General features: G+C 40.1%; 1 long non-coding RNA gene across 1 annotated transcript; it reads left to right on the plus strand.

The window, feature by feature from the left end:
- Positions 1-2,749: 2,749 nt before the first annotated feature.
- On the plus strand, positions 2,750-4,357 carry LOC128127780 (uncharacterized). The gene is made up of 3 exons (XR_008225554.1): positions 2,750-2,890; positions 3,690-3,753; positions 4,313-4,357. It is a non-coding gene; the product is annotated as an uncharacterized LOC128127780 (long non-coding RNA).
- Positions 4,358-20,633: the final 16,276 nt, after the last annotated feature.

A 20,633-nucleotide genomic window follows, 5' to 3' on the forward strand; every position in this document is an offset into this window, starting at 1 on the left:
ATCGACAGAAAATATCACTTTATTAGACATCGTGTAGAAGAAGGACAACTCATAGTGAAGAGGATATCATCAGAAGATAACCCAGCAGATCCGCTTACGAAGGGACTGAGTAGGGTTAAGCTCTTGCAGCATGCTAGGAGTATTGGGTTGAAGGATGATATTAGCATAGATTAGATAGTATTAGAAACGTGTAAAAGATAAATGTAATTAACATTTGATGATTAAATAAAGGAGTTTTATTTATGAGTAATGTTACTATCTTATGTTAATTGTTTAACTATTGTTTCACTTTGCATGTTTTGACTTCCAGAATAATTGAGTTTATTGGGAATAATCGAATTATTTAAATTGTCCACAATCGTTCATATGTTGGAAGTAGATATGAATGAAGATTGTCATGAATTGGTGTGTAGATTGTCTAAATGGTGTTAGACATAGCAAAGGGTTGCTGCAACGTTCATGAGTGCTTATGAACTAGTTTTGAGCATTGGAACAAACACGCGCTTGCTGGAATCACCTTATGGAATATGATATAAAAGGGTGATCGCAAGACGATAATATCATATAGTCTTAAAACCTAGATATATGGTTTGTTATTTGTTAATTGATTGTACATTGATAATGCGAAAACGCATCAGTAACTCGGTGTTATAAAACGCATTGTTGTGTATAGTTGGTTAATGAATAAGTAAATGCATATAAGTCGAAGTTTATCTGTAACTTTTATCCTAAGAGGGTAAAAGCGATGTCTCGGCCGCTCGATGATTTGATTTGACTTATGTGTTGGGCCCGGTCAGAACTGAATTGATGTGTTCGATTAAGTTCTATGTCAAATAATTCAGAGATCAAGAAACCTAAGTGCTTGACTAATCATTCCATAGAATTGTCAGCATGATATCTAACAGAGGACTATACGATCCCTTATCTAAAGGACAAGATTTATTAGATCAGAGTTTGACAACGTCTTTGAGAGCTACGATTGCAAATCGAATTATACTTGTGCATATAGTTACTAGACTTATCCAAGTGGGAGACTGTTGGAATAGTGTCTAAGGCTGCAACTATATTAGGCAAGTATTTGACCCGGTTGTGCATGGTCCTTTTGGGTTGCCTTCACCATAGCAACTTGATAGGATGATTTATTAAGAGAGAATAAATATTATTAATATATTATGAGAATAATATAAAGAATAATAATATTGTTATTTGATTAATATAACTGATAGAATTAATTAGAATTAATTTGGTGACTTAAAGAGATTAATTAAATAAGAGGGTATAAACTGTCAATTGTTTGATAGTTAAACTTTAGACTGTAAATCCATATTGGATAGGGGTGGACGGATTATAGAAGCTAAGGATAGCTTAAATCGTCCAAGTCTATCTAAGGAATGGATTTGGATTGCTTTAAGAGAAGATTATCCAACTAGGGTTTAAGCTGTAACCCTTAAGGAGTCTACAAGTATAAATAGACCCTATGGCAAAGGGAAATCGGCACTTCATCTAAAGTAGAGAACCCCTGGCCGAATTCCCTCCCCTCTCCTCTCTCCCAAATCATCATCCTTGCTATTTGGTGTTTGTAAGCCATTAGAGGAGTGACAATTGTGACTCTAGAGCTCCAAGAAAACAAGATCAAACAAGAGATTCAAATGTATGATTCTAGATCTGATTTAGTATTGTTCTTATAGCTAATTAGTCATTAGAAGTCTTGGATTCAAAGCATGTTTAATTAGAAAGCCTAGATCCAAGCATTAGGGTTTTGCATGCATACATAGTAAAGTTCTTATGGCTAAAACCCCTCAACAACAACTATCATTCTAGTATTGGCGCCCTGCCTTTCGAGCTGTTGTATGTTCGGAAGTGTAGAACCCCAGTCTGCTGGGGTGAGATTGGGCACATGGAGATGGGGCGGACAGAGGTACTTCTGCAAACTACCAAAAAGATACAGCAGATTAGACAACGTTTGCAGACCGCTCAGATTCGGCAGAAGAGTTATGCCGACAGACGCCGATCTGAGTTGAAATTTCAGGTGGGTGACATGGTACATCTGAAGGTCTCACCTTGGAAGGGTGTGATTCGCTTCAGGAAGAGGGGAAAATTGGGTCCCCGTTATATTGGGTCATTCAGGATCATTGCCAGGGTTGGCAAGGTGGCTTATAGGCTCGAGCTCCCGGAGGAGCCTAGCCGGATCCGCAGCACGTTCCATGTTTCGCAGTTGCGAAAGTGCATTATGGATCAGGAGGCAGTAGTATCATTGGACGACATTTAGGTCAATGAACGCCTGAATTATGTGGAGGGGTCGGTGGCCATTTTGGAAAGGAAGAAGAAGATTCTTTGAAACAAGGAAATACCTTTGGTGAAGGTGCAGTGGGAACATCGGAGGGGATCCGAGTGGACATGGGTGTCAAAGGCGGAAATGCGTGAGCATTACCCGACATTGTTTATTTCAAGGGACTTCGAGGGAGAAGTCTAGTTCAAGTGAGGGAGAATTGTAACGCCCTGATTCTTAGGTATGGATTTAAATAAAAGGTTCTTTGGTTTTAAGTCTTACTCGACGAGTTGGTTCCCCTAGTCGTCGAGTAGCAGCGGGGTGGGACCGCATGTTTAGTGACCTACTCGCCGATTCCAGGGAGGAACTCGACGAGTAGGAGCTGACAGAGGAAACCCTAAATCTTGGGGTTTTGCACCCTATTTAAGGAGGCCTAAGCCTCCTTTGGCCTCTTTACAGTCTGTGAGAGCTCATTAAAACCCTAATTCGTGTGGTACTCTCTTTGGTGTGTTTTAAGCCTTGGAAAGAAGGTTGGCTAGGAGGGAAAAGCTTGAAGAGCAAAGGGGTTGAAGCAAGGAAGGTGTGGGAAACAGAACTTACCTCAGCTAGCATCTTCTGGAGGTATCAAGTTGTAATATTTACTCCCCTTCTCTTCTAGATCTCTTTGTGGTTGAGTTTTAGGTTTTTATGGATTTTTGGAGTCAATTTGGTGAGCTATGAGCTAGATCTAAAGTTGTAACTTCAGATCTGGACCCTTCTCAAGTTCTAGAATCATAAAGTTTCTGTTTTGGTTGTGGATGAGGCCCTCCTTGTGCATGAAACCCCATTAAGATCATAGATTTGGCATTAAGAGCCTTTTTAGTCATGCATGCACGTAAAGTCTGCAACTTTATGTGAAAAGCATGCCCTAGAAGCTTGGATCTGTAATTTGGAGCCATTACATGGCTTAAATGAGTCCGTATGGATTAAGGATTGAAGGAACTCGCCGAGTCGCAAGGTTGACTCAGCGAGTCACATGAAGATGACCATGAACTCGACGAGTTGGATGAACAAATCGGCGAGTCCGATGAAGATTGCCATAGACGCGACGAGTTGTATGAACAACTCGGCAAGTCGGATGAGTTTTCCCCAAGTTATGAATGCATGTGTATCCGTCGTGTTGCCAGAAGGAAACTCGACGGGTGGTCTTAGGGTTTCGATTGAAAATCGTAGGAACTCGACGAGTCACCCCAGTGACTCGGCGAGTGGGAAAGAACTTCACGGAACTCGGCGAGTAGCCGAGGGTACTCGGCGAGTTAAGGTCAACATGGACTGTTGACCTTGACTAAGGACTTTGACTTTGACCAGGGGTTGTCTAGCTGGTTTATGGAGTACCTTGTGAGGTTGAGGACTTATGAGTATATTCTTACTATAGTAATAGGTGGTGGAGTCTTTGGCAAGTGATCCGAGAGTTGGGATTTATCTACCGAGTCGACATCTGCGAGGTGAGTTATCCTCACTATATCAAAAGGGTCTAAGGCACCAAGGTCGGCCTTGTAGTTGTTATGGTTATGATAAGATATATGCGATTATGATCTGATAGATCGAAATCATGATAGACAGTATGTTATGTTTTGCGATCCTTAAGGATTGGTATGTTAGTGGCCTGCTAGGCCTGTGCTCTAGTCATGAGAGATTGTTATGATTGATGATTCATAAGATAAATATATTTGATGTCTGTATATGCCAGTATATGTTAGTTATGCGCACATGATTACTTGCTTGTTGGTTGGGTTGAGGCGGTCCTGCTTTGTGCTGAAGGCCAACATACCCTATGAGCGGTCCGGGGAGACTGTAGGCCCACGTGGCGGCCTAGTCATGCCGAAGGCTCGATATAGATTCAGTTAGACTGTAGGCCCTGTAGGGCGGTCCAGTTACGTCGGTGGACCAGTATGCATATTGATTGATTGATTATTACTGATATGATATTATCAGTGTGGTATTGGTATTTTGGGGGTAGCTCACTAAGCCCCCGGGCTTACAGTTTTACAGTTATGGTTTTAGGTACTTCGGGAGATCATGGCAAGGCGAAGGCGTGACTGTACCGCTACTCATCCTTGTGATCTGACTTTTGGGAAACTTTGATTGAATAATGATTTGAAAACATTTTTGTAAACAATACTATTGGGGTTTTATTTAGGATTGAGAAAGTTTAAATTTGACGTAAAATTTATGGATGTTACAATATATATATATATATATATATATATATATATATATATATATATATATATATATATATATATATATATATATATATATTAACTTATAATATTATAAAGTATAAGGGTTAAATTTTAACTTTTAAAATTCTAGGGATTGGAACTAAAGTTTTTAAGGTGACTTTACATGTTCCAAAACTTGAGGGCAAGTTTTGTAACTTTCAAAACTTTTCAACTTCATACTTACGAGTTAATGGTTTATTAAAATGAAAGACTCTTCATTTTATGTAACGTATGTGTTCATAAATGGAATTTAAAAGGAAGACTTTTGGTAATCCATAACTTGAGGACAAATTATGGATTCCATTAAATCACATCAAGAATTAAACTAACAAACTATTTGCAAATAAATCCTATGATCGACTATACTCATAAGTGTATGAACATTCATATCTACAATTTCAAGAATCATAAAAACACATATAAAACTTGAGATTTTGATAATTACCATTGTAAATGGATTATCATAATCATTACCACATCAAAAAAAACAAGTTTTATAAGTCCAAAACAGTTAAGGGTAATGATTCTAGTCCATTTCCAGCAGCAAAACTCGAAAAACTGCAAACTGGAAGACAAACTCGTCGAGTTTTATAAGAAACTCGTCGAGTTCATGCATTAACTCCTGAAATCGCCGAGTTCTTGGCCATAACTCGCTGAGTTTTCCATTCTGGGCAGATTCTTGGTTTTGAAAAACAAGTTTGCATCAAGTATCAAGAAAGCAAGCCTAGGCTCTGATACCACTGAAGGGTTTTGATCATTCTAACACTCCTAAGGTGTACATGCAACCCTAAACCTTGGATCTATGTTTTACTAAGATACATGAAAATTTGATTTTCCAAGGTTCTTAACCTAACTAGCATGGCATGGGAACATGAAACATAAAAGCTAGTAGAAGAACATACCTTTTTGTTTCTTGGATTCCTTGAGAACTTTGTGAGCCTAACACCCCAAATATGATGCCTCAAATGTCTCACACAACACCACAAATCTTGGAATAACTTTGAGAGAAGTTCACACACACTCAAAATCGGCTAGCCCTCTTAGTTCTTCACTTAATGCCGATTTTGGTAGCCCATGTGGTCCTTTTATAGTTGTGTCACAAGTAGGGTTACATCATGTAAACCCTAATTGACATGGCTTTTCATTTCCTCCATGATCCATGGGTTTTAACCTCCATGGACTATCCATGGAGCAACCTATGGGTTTTATCCCAATTCAATAAACCATGGATCGTTAGCCCACTATAAAAGAATAGATGATTTACACAATCAACCCCATATATTTTATTAGTCTCCTTTTGATCACCAAATTAATTCTAAATTAATTCTTGATCAATACTAATTAAATACTATTATTAATATATTAGAACTTATAATATATTAATAAACCATAAGTGTCATTTCTCTCATTTTGTCTATCTAAGTGTCATGATGCCATGCAACCCAAATGGATCATGCCAATCGGGTCAAGTACATTCCAGAAATAGTTATGAACTTAGACACCTAATCCAACACTTCTATCCCTTCCATGCAAGAGTTGTGATGTCTTAATGGATTAATAAGTTAGGATTTTAGCTTTTGGACCTTATCTAGCCATGGAAAGTCATAAAGGTGGAAACTTTATGACTTAAGACAATGTTTTGAGGCTAGATCTAAGTGTGGGTGAAAAGTCCTTAAGGGATTAAGTGCTTAACGAAAAGGATGGAACCAGCTCGTGTACGTTTGCGTTAATTTCATACGTTGGGTGTACTAAACCATCCCATATTTGTTGGGATTAAGTTGAGTATGCAGGGCGTACTCAACCAACCTTGGAATTTGACTTTTGTTGACTATGTTGACCGTTGACTTTTTGACAAAGTTTGACTTTAGGTTAAACTTGAGGGTTTTGACTGATGATTAAGATTTCATATGGTTCTGGTGTTAGTGGATCTGCAGGAGCAAGCGGTGTAGCAAGAAGTGTATCGTAGTGTTCTCGGGTTTCTTCATTTCAGGTGAGTTTTCCTCACTGTATCTGTGGGTTGAGGGCACCAAGGCCACCCCACTAGATTATTTATCTTGTTTAGGATAGTGCTATGCTAGTATGTAGTTGATTAGTAAAACTGTAAGATTATCTGTTTTTTCTGTTACATATGTCGACATATTGAGTTTGGGTTGAGGCGGTCCTGCTTTGTGTTGTAGGCCAAGACACCTAGGGGTGTCCGAATAGGTTTTAGGGCATGTGAGGCACTCCATTCAAGCAGGCAGCCCGTAGAGCAGTCCGGATAAGTTGTAGGCCCTGCAAGATGGTCCAGTCATTTTGAATGCTCGTAGAGCGATCCAAATAGGTTGTAGGCCCTGTGAGGCGGTCCAGTCAGGTTGGCTCCTTATATTTGTATGCTTTTTTGTCATGTGGTGTGTTGGTACTTTGGGGGAACTCACTAAGCTTTGGTTTATAATTTTAGTTTATTGTTTCAGGTACTTCAGAAGATCGTCGAAAAGCAAAGTTATGATCGTGCACATTTTCCTATTTTTATGACATTGGATCTTGGGATACTCTGATGTAACACCAGTCAAATTCAGGTTAAAAATGATATGTTCAAAAAGCTCAGTTTGAGTATAATAAGTGGTAGATATCGTAACAAGGTTTCCAAAAATATAAAGAACACTAAAATTCGAGTTATAACGAAGAAATTGTGACCGATCGAAGAAACGCAACAAAACCGGTAAAAACACTGTTAAGCAAAAAATACGATATTCCAATAAACTACTTTTTAGCCTTAAGTATCTAAATGAAAGTCGTAGATATCATTAAACTGTGAACATACATAAAAAGAACGCCCAAATCTGACTACGTATGAGGAAGTTATGGTTTTTCGAAGTTTCGGATATAGCGGTAGACAACTAAAAACTCGAAATAGAGATCGAGCGATTTTTAGCCGACAAAACCTAAACGAGAATCAAATGTCTCATCAATATTAGTACAACGGTAAAAAGACTGACGAAAACGGACATCGGATTAAGAAGTTATGGATTTTTAACGGACTTTTCCAGTCCTGGCCTGTTAAAAATATATTATTAAAAATAAACTCAAAATTAGCCGACGGAGTCTAAACAAGAGTTGTAGAGTATATTCTCACCTCCGCGTGCATATAAAGAACATCGAAAACGGAGCTCGTACGCGAAAGTTATGTATTTTACAAGATCGAGGCACAAAACCCGAGGCAGGTCTGAGGGAACGCACTGCCTTCCCCCAGGGAACGCACTGCGTTCGGGGCACATAGCCAGTCCCATCCGTCTGTCGAATCAAGAGTACGTAAGCCATGACGACTTAGTGGAACGCCCTGCATTCGTGAGTGCCCCCAGCACTATAAAAGGGAGACTAGGGCTCCGGGTTTGGTTGTTATTCTCTCACTATTTCCTCCACCGAACACCTCTCGAGTCCCTCTAAGATTAACTAGAAGCCCCGGTATTATCCCTAGCACGCAACACAAGTCCTGACACTCTCGAGAATTCCTGAGAATCCCGAGAAATCAGCTTTTCTAGTCGAAGTTCTGCTCGATTTATTGTCTCAACTTCTTCAAGCCACCACTTCAATCAAGTGAGTTCATACCCCTATAACTACGTTTTCAAATGTTTTGTAAATGCTTTTATACACTTTTAAGGGGGGGGGGGGGGGTACAAGTACACACACGGTTATCCTCGTGTGAAAAACATCAATCTTTTGCTATAGTTTTGTTATATAATAAATCATATGTGATTTATAACTATCATACGAAAACATTCTCATACAACATATCATGATAACACATTGTCTTTTTGGAATGAAACATGTTGTTATATAAATATCAAACACTTTATTTATATTTTGAGTATAAATGTTCAATAATGTTATTACAAATGTTATACTTTACATACAAAGTCGACACTACACTAGGGTTTATCATACAAACGAATCACACATTTGGAAAAACTATAATAGGTATAGTTTACTATATATTCATGAGATTTTACGTACTATAAGTACTATATCAAGGAAATAATTTCATATACAAGAATAATTGGACTTTTCATACGTAAATCTATTTGATACTAATTTTTGTGAGACATTCAACTTCACGTACTTTCAAGTATGCAGTTAAAGTCCTGTATTAGATACTATAATATCTTGTAGGGAGAGCGTGATACTTATGTATAGATCTATACGGGATTAACAATCCCACACCTAAATTGTTAGCTACAGTTAGACTGGCAGGTCTGGGGTGACAAACGTCATAACATTCCAACGCCTGAAGAACGTTGTTACAGGCAGTCTGGGTCAATAGCATGGTTATAAAACTCACATGGAGTATTAAAAACATGTTGATTTACGGGGTTATCAAATGTCTTAATGATTTTATACATACATAAATCTACTATTCTAGGCATGAAAAACACTATTGCATTACAATTTTGGAACTTTTAAACTACCACACACTTATGGAAAAATATTGGATTTCTAGAAGCAAAACTTTCAAAAACAGTCGGGTCTTGGTAGAAGACTACTTTTATACTAGTAGGAAATATGGGATTTTCTAGGAGTTTTCAAACATCTACAAACAATTTCATTCAAATTTATACAAACATTGACATTAAATACTTATGAACTCACCAGCTTAAACGTTGATCTACTCTTTCAAATTTACTTGTATTTCTCAGGGATTCAGTAATACAAGTAAACTTCAGCTTTTGGAGAAGTGACGCTAAGGCGTCAGTTTAAAACTCATTTTGTCATCATATTGTAATTTGTTTCGAAACAAGTATCATTCAACAATGTAACTTTTAAATTATATATATGATGGTTGTTTTACTTTCTTTACTATGTATTCAACTGTTACGATACTACATGAAGTCATCCGCCCTCGAACGATTCCGCCGTTCTGGTTTGGGGGTGTGACAGATTGGTATCAGAGCATTGTTTATAGTAAATCGAGTATATCAAACCATAAAATATATACAAACTATAAACACAACGGGATTAAAATACTCTGACCAATAGTTTATACTTTTAAATAATAAAATATTTAACCAAGTATACATACCTGCATTCATACTAAAATCAGTGTCACTAGGACAGAACAAAAGTATTACGATTGTTGGGCAACACGATTAGACTTAGAGACATATAGTCAAACCTGGGAAGGATATAGCCTGATCAACTATATTTTCTGAGGAGTGACTAGCATGTGCCTAAGAGTGGTTGTGAGGTTGCAACAAGTCTAAAAACTTACCAACACTACTACAAAACATTAGAACAAAACATAAACCTAAAATACTATAAGAGTATTTTGTGTTACTATAATTACTTATTTGAGAACTAAAAAGGTCTTTCTTGGTAGGTCAATAGTTGCTAAGTAGATACACTAAGGTTATATGTGTGACTAGGATATCATAGACTTAGAATATGTGATCTTTGCTTTACTACATGTTCCTTGTTTGGTTGTGGATTTGGAGTTAGGGTCACTTATTCGAAGGTCTATCCTGTTTTGATTACATGTAACTGGTATGCACTATGCAAGCATTGAAGTATGTAACATCCCCCTCTGGCACGTATCACAATATTGTCCGCTTTGGGCCACTCGGCACGAGGACTTCCCAGGGGGTCACCCATCCTGGTACTACTCCCGCCCGAGCACGCTTAACTGCAGAGTTCTTATGGGATCTGCTGCCCTCACGACTTTAAAACGCGTTGTGACAAGGAAGGTATCCACACCCCTTTATAAGGAAATGTTATGTTCTCCTTCCAAGCCGATGTGGGATCAGATCAAACCCACTTTCACACCCCCCCCCCCTTATAGGGTTCGACGTCCCCGTCGAACACATCGACCCATGCCCTAGCTCTGATACCAGTTGTAACATCCCCCTTTGGCACGTATCACAATATTGTCTGCTTTGGGCCACTCGGCACGAGGACTTCCCATGGGGTCACCCATTCTGGTACTACTCCCGCCCGAGCACGCTTAACTACAGAGTTCTTATGGGATCTGTTGCCCTCACGGCTTTAAAACGCGTTGTGACAAGGAAGGTATCCACACCCCTTTATAAGGAAATGTTTCGTTCTCCTTCCAAGCCGATGTGGGATCAGATCAAACCCACTTTCTAACCAACTGTGACATTCCGAAAATCTCGTCCAGAAAAGACCGGTTTCATTTATTCTTTTTAAACATTTTCAGAGTAAATCCTTTTGATTTTAAAAGAGATGCGGAATTTGTTCCCAAAAACAGAACATGATAAAATAGATTTTTATCAAAACATTTCATGAAGAAATATAATTTCATTCCATAATCAAAAACCCGGGATGTCATGTTCCGATACAGACCATAAAGCATAAACGATAACATTACAAGTCATTCAACAAATATATGCATATACAGACTTGTAAACAAAACAACTTGATGATTATCCATCTTATGCCCTCGCGTCACTTCCTGTAATACAAAGAAATTGAGTGGGTCAGGCTTGGGAGCCTGGTGAGCATATAGGGTTTTCAACCCACAATAAATAATTAAATTAATTTTCATCAACCAACAATAACCCAATTACCCATTCCCGTTATTCTCACTTTATGTCCCTAAAATAACTAACACAAGGGACCTAGTCTAAGAATATTTCATCGGGGCGACAACACATGCATTCGGGTATAGTATAGTGAGAAGACTCACCTCGTAAAAGCTGAAAGCTAGCAAATCCCGAAATGACTCGTGCACAATCCGACGAGCTACAACCTCCCTATAACATCACATATCTCATTAACACTTATATCTTCTAAGTGTGACTATCCCTAAGAAGTCAGACTTAGGTCAACTCTGGTCAACGGTCAACGGTCAACTCGACCGGACTCGGCGAGTGCCATGGCGACTCGGCGAGTCTAGACGTCCTCCAACTCTCTGAGATTCCCTATCTACTCGTCGAGTATCCTCCTCGACCCGACGAGTTACTCCTGGAAGAATCGCGGGGCCACCCCGACTCCACTCGTCGAGTCTGAAGAACAACTCGGCGAGTCCCAGTAAATCTTCAAGCTACTCGCCGAGTCTGAAGAACAACTCGGCGAGTCCATGCCATGCAGGCGAGCAACTGCTTCCTAAATTACGTATGGTCCCGAGATATATAATCATGGGACTTTCTGGACTTCTAAACATCTTATTACTGGGGTATAAACGTCTGGGTAATAACATAATAACCCATCTAATCACTAAGTGGGTTTCATAAACCCTAGATTCGTATACACATCAAAATAACAGAAATGGTCCGAGTATTACCTGAAAACGCACTCTCTGTGTCCCCCAAACCTCAAGACTCGATCCTCTTTGATATTCCTTTGGCCAAATTCTTCTTCTTCTTGCCTAACAAGTTCCTCCAAGTTCTAATAGCTTTCTCTCCTGCCCTAGACGTCCACAACGATTAGGGTTCTTCTCAATCGACCAAAAGACGGATAATGACGGCCTAAGAGGCGTTATATACGATCCAAAACCGAACGGTTAGGGTTTCTGCTGAACAGCGTCGACTCGCCGAGTCCATATCTGGACTCGTCGAGTCCAGTCGCGAACCCACGACCAAGTCTGCGATCCTACTCGGCGAGTCTAGGCTCCAACTCGCCGAGTCCCCTCTTAAATCACCCCCAAAAACATAATTTAATAATACCTGAGATTCCGGGCTGTTACAATAATTTCATTCCATAATCAAAAACTCGGGATGTCATGTTCCGATACAGACCATAAAGCATAAACGATAACATTACAAGTCATTCAACAAATATATGTATATACAGACTTGTAAACAAAACAACTTGATGATTATCCATCTTATGCCCTCGCGTCACTTCCTGTAATACAAAGAAACTGAGTGGGTCAGGCTTGGGAGCCTGGTGAGCATATAGGGTTTTCAACCCACAATAAATAATTAAATTAATTTTCATCAACCAACAATAACCCAATTACCCATTCCCGTTATTCTCACTTTATGTCCCTAAAATAACTAACACAAGGGACCTAGTCTAAGAATATTTCATCGGGGCGACAACACATGCATTCGGGGGTTTCCCGACAATATATGTCAAATAAGGCAACCATGGGGGATGGAGTACAGCGAATGAACCCCCAAGTTCATTAACACCTACAGGTGGCGAGCCTGCTAGTGTTCCACACGACTGTCTAGAAAAGTCTGTGGTCGTCATCTAAACTCCGCTAGATGACTAAATCAAAACAACATCGAGGCCTCTCATCTGTTTATTACACACCAACTATCTAACCATGTTCTATCCAACATATTAGAAGATAAAAATATACATTTTTATACATAGTTTAAAACCTGTATAGCATGCTTTAATCAATACATATTCCACATAACAGATGAGGCACACACACAACACATATTTCATAGAGAATAAATCATATCTATGAGATAGAAGAGAGTGGATATACATTCACACATATAACAACAAAATATATACACATAGCACGTATTTTATATAAAATACTTCATAATAATGTGTTGGAAGAAAGTAACTACACACTCACTTGATCAAAAGATGATCGGACAGCACTACGGCTTGCAGAAGTAGTGTTTCTCCGTAGATCTGGAAGATTTTCACAAAAACCGGGCTCCTCGCAGGCAGGGCTTCGGCTCGGGAATAACGCTCTTCGGGATCCTCGGGACTTCGGATCTTGCTTCGGGGCTCGGGAATGATACCGGGGCTTCGGGATATGATTGGCACGCAAATCGAGGCAAAAACTAGAGAGAAGAAAGAGTTTGAACAAGAGAAAATGGCTTATCTCGGTTTCTATTTATAAGCTGGTGGGTCTGGGATTACGCTGGGCGTAATTTCAATTGACGTTGGGCGTACTTTGACGTCACTGCATGCGTCAGTTGGTGGCACTCGAGTATTGGTCAGGCAACTTGCACCTTTCTGAGTACGCTGGGCGTACTCAAATTACGCTCGGCGTAATTTGACTCGTCAAACTTCTAATTTGCGTAACTTTCACATACGAGCTCCGTTTTCGACGTTCTTTATATCCACGCATAGGTGAGACTATGCTCTACAACTTTCGTTTAGACTCCGTCGGCTAATTTTGACTTTATTTTTATTATTTAATTTTAGTAGGCCCGGACAGGAAAACTTCGTTATAAAATCATAACTTCTTCGTCCGACGTCCGTTCTCGCCTAACTTTTCATCGTTTCGCTACTAACAACGAGATCTTCAATTCCCGTTTAGATTCTTTCGACTATAAACCGCTCGATCTCAAATCGAGGATTCGGGCAGCATACTGTCAAGTCGAAACTTCAGAAAATCATAACTTCCTCATACGAAGTCAGATTTGGGCGTTCGTTTTATGCACGCTCTTGGTTTAATGAACTTTACGACTTTCGTTTAGATAACTAAGGCTAAATATTGCACTAACATAAATTTCACTTTTTACGTCATTCAGCGTTGCCGGTTCTGTCGCGAAACTTCAACACGTCATAACTTCTTCGTTATAACTCAGATTTCGGCATTCTTTATATATTCGGAAACCTCGTTTCGACCACTACATCTTTATGCAAAGATATCGGGCTTATCTCATACTTTAATTTTGGCGCTTATTTTATTCTTAATTCATTAAATTATAATAATTAAGAAAATAAACACATGATTCACATAATTCACATAATACTCAAATAATAAATTTTTTTATTTCAAATTGGGTTACATAGGTTAACCTAGACTATTACATCAAGGATAATGCCTAGCCTGGAAACGCGGGCGTTACAATTCTCTCCCCCTTAGGATTATTCCGTCCCCGGAATCACACATCGACAAACAAATTCGGATAGCGACTCAACATGTCACTCTCCGTTTCCCATGTGAGATTTGGCCCATTCGAATGTTTCCAACGAACAAGCACTAATTCGACCATCTTGCGTCGAAGCTTCTTAGTCTTTCGGTCAAAAATTGCCTCTGGTTCTTCAATTAACCTCTTGTTTTCATCAATTATCAATTCAGAAATTGGAATTATATCAGGAACTTCTCCCGTGAACTTCCTCAAATAACACACATGGAAAGTGTTATGAATACCACTCAGTTCTTCTGGTAGTTCTAGCTTGTAAGCTTGGTTCCCAATCCTCTGAAGAACTTTAAACGGTCCAATAAACCTTGGACTTAACTTTCCCCTTTTACCAAATCTTATAAGTCCCTTCCACGGCGATACTTTAAGCAAAACCGAATCTCCTACCTCAAAAGTCATCGGTCTTCGCTTCTTGTCAGCATAACTCTTTTGACGATCTTGAGCTGCTAACATTCTTTCCCTGATCACTTTCAACTTCTCAGCAGTTTGATGGACCATCTCAGGACCCATAAACTGCTTTTCCCCAGCCTCAAGCCAACAAGACGGCGTACAACACTTTTGTCCGTACAAGGCTTGATAAGGTGCCATCTTTATGCTCGAGTGGAAACTATTATTGTAGGAAAATTCTACCAAAGGTAAATGTTCATCCCAGTTACCTAGGAATTTCAGGGTACATGCTCTCAACATATCTTCAAGTGTTTGTATCGTTCTTTCACTTTGACCATCAGTATGTGGATGGTAGGTTCTACTTAAGCACAACTTGGTACCCATTTCCTCTTGTAGACTTTTCCAAAACCTTGAGGTGAAACGGCTGTCACGATCTGACACAATAGTTAACGGGACACCGTGAAGCCTCACAATTTCTTTCACATAAGAATTTGCAAGCTTATCCATAGACCATTTCTCCTTGGCTGCTATGAAATGCGCACTCTTAGTGAATCGATCAACGACCACCCAAATCATGTCGTGACCACTTTTCGTTTTGGGTAGTTTAGTGACAAAATCCATATCAATATCTTCCCATTTACCCATAGGCACAGGTAAAGGCTCTAAACTCCCATATGGTTTTTGATGTTGTGTCTTGACTCTCGCATAGGTCACACACTCGGCCACATATTTTGCAACATCAAGCTTCATCGTTGGCCACCAGTAGTAGGGTTTCAGGTCCCTATACATTTTAGTGCTACCAGGATGAATCGAGTACATGGTTTTGTGAGCTTCTTCCATTAGAAGATCTCTTATTCCTCCTGACCTAGGTACCCAAATACGATCTTGGAATACCTTCATTCCATGACCGTTTGTACCAAACACCAACGTTTTGCCCAAACGTTCCTCCTTCCGGTCATTCTTTTCAGAAGATTCTTCTTGAGCTTTCTTTATACTCTCCACAATTGTCGAGACAACTTCTATTCTCAATGCTCTTGGCCTTTTTCTCTCAACATTGACTTTCCGACTGAGAGCATCAGCAACAACAATAGCTTTACCGGGGTGGTAAAGTATCTCACAGTCGTAGTCCTTAAGTAACTCTAGCCAGCATCGTTTCCTCATATTTAACTCTTTCTGATTAAAGAGATATTGGAGACTCTTATGATCAGTGAAAAGTTTACGCTTTGTGCCATAGAGGTAATGCCTCCATATTTTCAGAGCAAAAACTACCGCTGCCAACTCCAAGTCATGAGTAGGGTAGTTCCTTTCATGCTCTTTCAGTTGTCGAGATGCATACGCGATCACCTTATCTCTTTGGGTCAAAACACAACCTAATCCAACTCCAGACGCATCGCTATAAACAGCGAAGTCTTCAACTCCATCGGGTAGAGATAAAATTGGTGCCTCGCATAGCTTCTTCTTTAGTTTCTCGAATGCTTCTTTATGCTTATCACTCCAAGCATAAGTAGATCCTTTGTGGGTCAAAGCTGTTAATGGACTAGCGATCGAAGAAAAGCCTTGGATAAACCTTCGGTAATATCCGGCTAATCCTAAAAAGCTTCGGATCTCCGTGGGACTTTTCGGTTGTTCCCACTTCATCACAGCTTCAATCTTTGCTGGATCAACCATTATTCCTTCTTGCTTGAACACGTGACCCAAGAATTGGACTTCTCGAATCCAAAAAATACATTTGGAGAACTTTTCATACAACTTCTCCTTTTTTCAAGACTTCTAACACTTCTCGCAAGTGTCTGCCATGCTCCTCTTGGCTTTTCGAGTAAATCAGAATGTCGTCTATGAATACTATCACGCATTTATCAAGGAACGGATTACAAACCCTATTCATTAAATCCATGAATGCTGCCGGAGCATTGGTTAGTCCAAACGACATAACCAAAAATTCGTAGTGTCTGTATCGTGTTCTGAATGCAGTCTTCTCTATATCTTGCTCTCTTACTTTCAGCTGATGATATCCTGACCTAAGATCGATCTTCGAGAAATAGCTCGAACCTTGCAATTGATCAAACAAGTCATCAATCCTTGGCAACGGGTATCTATTCTTTATTGTTGCCTTATTCAGCTCTCTGTAATCAATGTACATTCTCATGCTTCCATCTTTCTTCTTCACGAATAACACCGGAGCTCCCCAGGGTGATGAACTAGGTCTAATGAAACCTTTGTCCAATAACTCCTGAAGTTGCATCATCAGCTCCTTCATCTCCGTCGGTGCTAATCGATAAGGTGCTTTTGCTATTGGCGTGGTTGCTGGTAGCAAGTCTATTCTGAACTCCACTTGTCTATCAGGTGGTAATCCAGGAAGATCTTCGGGAAATACTTCCGGATAATCACACACCATTGGTATACTCTGCATCACCTTCTTTTCCTTCTTAGCATCGATCACGAATGCTTGACATGATGTACATCCCTTGGTCAAACACTTTCTGCCTTTCATTAGGGAAATGATTCCAGAATTCACTCTGCGTTTATCCCCATACACCATAAATGACTCTTTCCCTGGCGGGTTTACTTTTACTATCTTCTTCTTGCACAATATTTCAGCATCATTGGCGCTAAGCCAATCCATTCCCAACACGATGTCGAAACCATTAAGTTCGATAGGTAATAATTCCTCGGTAAACTTATTCCCATTAAGGTCGATTAAGATGTTTTTCATACGATGGCTAACAGGTACAAACTTGCCACTAGCTACTTCGACTAATAAAGCATTATCTAGTCTATCAACAGGCAAGGCTAGTTTTCTACCAAACTCATGCGAAATAAAGGAGTAGTTGGCTCCAGAATCAAACAAAATTTGAGCAGTAATTCGTTAACAAGAAAGGTTCCTGAAGCGACATCAGCTTCATCTTTCGCAGCCTTAAGTGTCATCTGGAAGGCTCTCGCCTTCGGCTTTGGTGGAATGTTGGGCTTCGCTGCCTCCTTCTTCTTCGGACAGCCCTTCAAAATGTGACCCTCTTCATTACAATCAAAACACATCCTTTTGTTGTTCGGACACTCATTGGCAAAATGCCCAGTTTTTCCGCATTTGTAGCAGGTTACATCCTCACTATATTTCCCAAAGTGCTTTTTCTTACATTTATCACACCATTTCGCTTCGCCTCCATTTCCTCCAAACTTCTTCGAATTTGACTTCGAAAATTTACTTTTCTTATTGGAACTTGAAGTTCCTTCAATTTTTCTCTTTTCGCCAACTTCAACCTTGTCGGCGGTCCTTCCCTTGATCATGTCCTCAACAGACTTGGCAACCCAAATAGCTGCCTCTAGAGTAGGTGCCTGACGCACCGGCACTCCAGGGAAGTCCTTTTGCGTATCGGTCAACCTTTTTCAGCTCATCTGGAATGATGCGCAAAGCAAACTCCATCTTATCGGTGAAAGCGTTTGTGTATTCATCAACTGACATGCTGCCCTTTGTCAATGTCAAAAACTTATTCTCCAACTCCAACAGATTTTGAGCCGAGCAGAACTTGCGCTTGAACTGCGCCAAGAACTCTGCTCATGACAACTGCAGTGGCTCATTAGGGCTTAAAGTCTTTCCCAGAGTGTTCCACCATCGAACGGCTCCACCTCGGAACTGACGCACTGCATAGATAGTCTGCAACTTGCCTCTGCAGCCACAAGTCATGAACGCTAACTCCATTTCTGAGATCCAATCCATAACTCCAATCGGATCCTCCTTTCCATTGAAGGTCGGTGGTTTGCAAGTTAGAAAGTCCTTGTACTTGCATCCCATTCCATCATTCCTTCCATCACGGTTGTTTTGCCTAACTATCGGTGGGTTGGATTGACCAACAGACCCACAGAAGTTTCCACCTTCCGAGTGCCCTTCATTCAATTCAGGCTCTTCCACTTGAATAGACGTACGCTTAGAATCCTACACACATAAGGTTTCCAGATCCGGTCGGCAACAGACCATAGATCCGAACAAATAATATCATATATGGCAAACATATAACATTAGCACATAAAAGCATTTTAGGCAATTTTCCTAAAATAAACTAGTGCTTGTGTCTAAAATATAATAGACACACATCTCAAAATTTCACTTAGCATTTTAAGTTTAAGTCTAGAAATCCTACAAATTCCTAGTTCGCTTAAACGAATGCTCTGATACCAACTGTGACATCCCCAAAATCTCGGCCAGAAAAGACCGGTTTCATTTATGCTTTTTAAACATTTTCAGAGTAAATCCTTTTGATTTTAAAAGAGATGCGGAATTTGTTCCCAAAAACAAAACATGATAAAATAGTTTTTTATCAAAACATTTCATGAAGAAATATAATTGTAACAACGCAAATTTTCAAAAAAAATTTTCATTTTAAAAATATATTTATTTCCATTCATAACAAGGCATAAATAGTTTAAGTATTCTGTCAAATACAAATAATCAAAATCCCAAGATCATAAAAGCATTCTTCGGTGTGTATCGATCACGCCGGCGCCTTCCCACGGTCCTCGCTATTACCTGAAATACATGCACAACAACTGTAAGCATAAATGCTTAGTGAGTTCCCCAATATACAACTTACGCACATACGCCTTTCCAGGCCCCGACCTTCCGGTCCATGTGTCTCAGGGGACTTCCGTCCCTGCTGGGTAAACCTTCCGGTCCTACCCACGCCGACCTTCCGGTCCATCACACAACATATCGCCTTCCGGCCCATAACATATTGCCTTCCGGCCATAATATAATCGTCTTCCGGCCCATAACATACATAGCACATATAACAAATAACTTACCACATATAGCATACATATCACATATCATATCCGACCTTCCGGTCACACAGTCAAACCCTTCCGGGTATAGTATAGTGAGAAGACTCACCTCGTAAAAGCTGAAAGCTAGCAAATCCCGAAATGACTCGTGCACAATCCGACGAGCTACAACCTCCCTATAACATCACATATCTCATTAACACTTATATCTTCTAAGTGTGACTATCCCTAAGAAGTCAGACTTAGGTCAACTCTGGTCAACGGTCAACGGTCAACTCGACCGGACTCGGCGAGTGCCATGGCGACTCGGCGAGTCTAGACGTCCTCCAACTCTCTGAGATTCCCTATCTACTCGTCGAGTATCCTCCTCGACCCGACGAGTTACTCCTGGAAGAATCGCGGGGCCACCCCGACTCCACTCGCCGAGTCTGAAGAACAACTCGGCGAGTCCCAGTAAATCTTCAAGCTACTCGCCGAGTCTGAAAAACAACTCGGCGAGTCCATGCCATGCAGGCAAGCAACTGCTTCCTAAATTACGTATGGTCCCAAGATATATAATCATGGGACTTTCTGGACTTCTAAACATCTTATTACTGGGGTATAAACGTCTGGGTAATAACATAATAACCCATCTAATCACTAAGTGGGTTTCATAAACCCTAGATTCGTATACACATCAAAATAACAGAAATGGTCCGAGTATTACCTGAAAACGCACTCTCTGTGTCCCCCAAACCTCAAGACTCGATCCTCTTTGATATTCCTTTGGCCAAATTCTTCTTCTTCTTGCCTAACAAGTTCCTCCAAGTTCCAATAGCTTTCTCTCCTGCCCTAGACGTCCACAACGATTAGGGTTCTTCTCAATCGACCAAAAGACGGATAATGACGGCCTAAGAGGCGTTATATACGATCCAAAACCGAACGGTTAGGGTTTCTGCTGAACAGCGTCGACTCGCCGAGTCCATATCTGGACTCGTCGAGTCCAGTCGCAAACCCGCGACCAAGTCTGCGATCCTACTCGGCGAGTCTAGGCTCCAACTCGCCGAGTCCCCTCTTAAATCACCCCCAAAAACATAATTTAATAATACCTGAGATTCCGGGCTA

This window comes from Lactuca sativa, chromosome 8, assembly GCF_002870075.4.
Source record: "Lactuca sativa cultivar Salinas chromosome 8, Lsat_Salinas_v11, whole genome shotgun sequence".
NCBI classification, from domain to species: domain Eukaryota; kingdom Viridiplantae; phylum Streptophyta; class Magnoliopsida; order Asterales; family Asteraceae; genus Lactuca; species Lactuca sativa.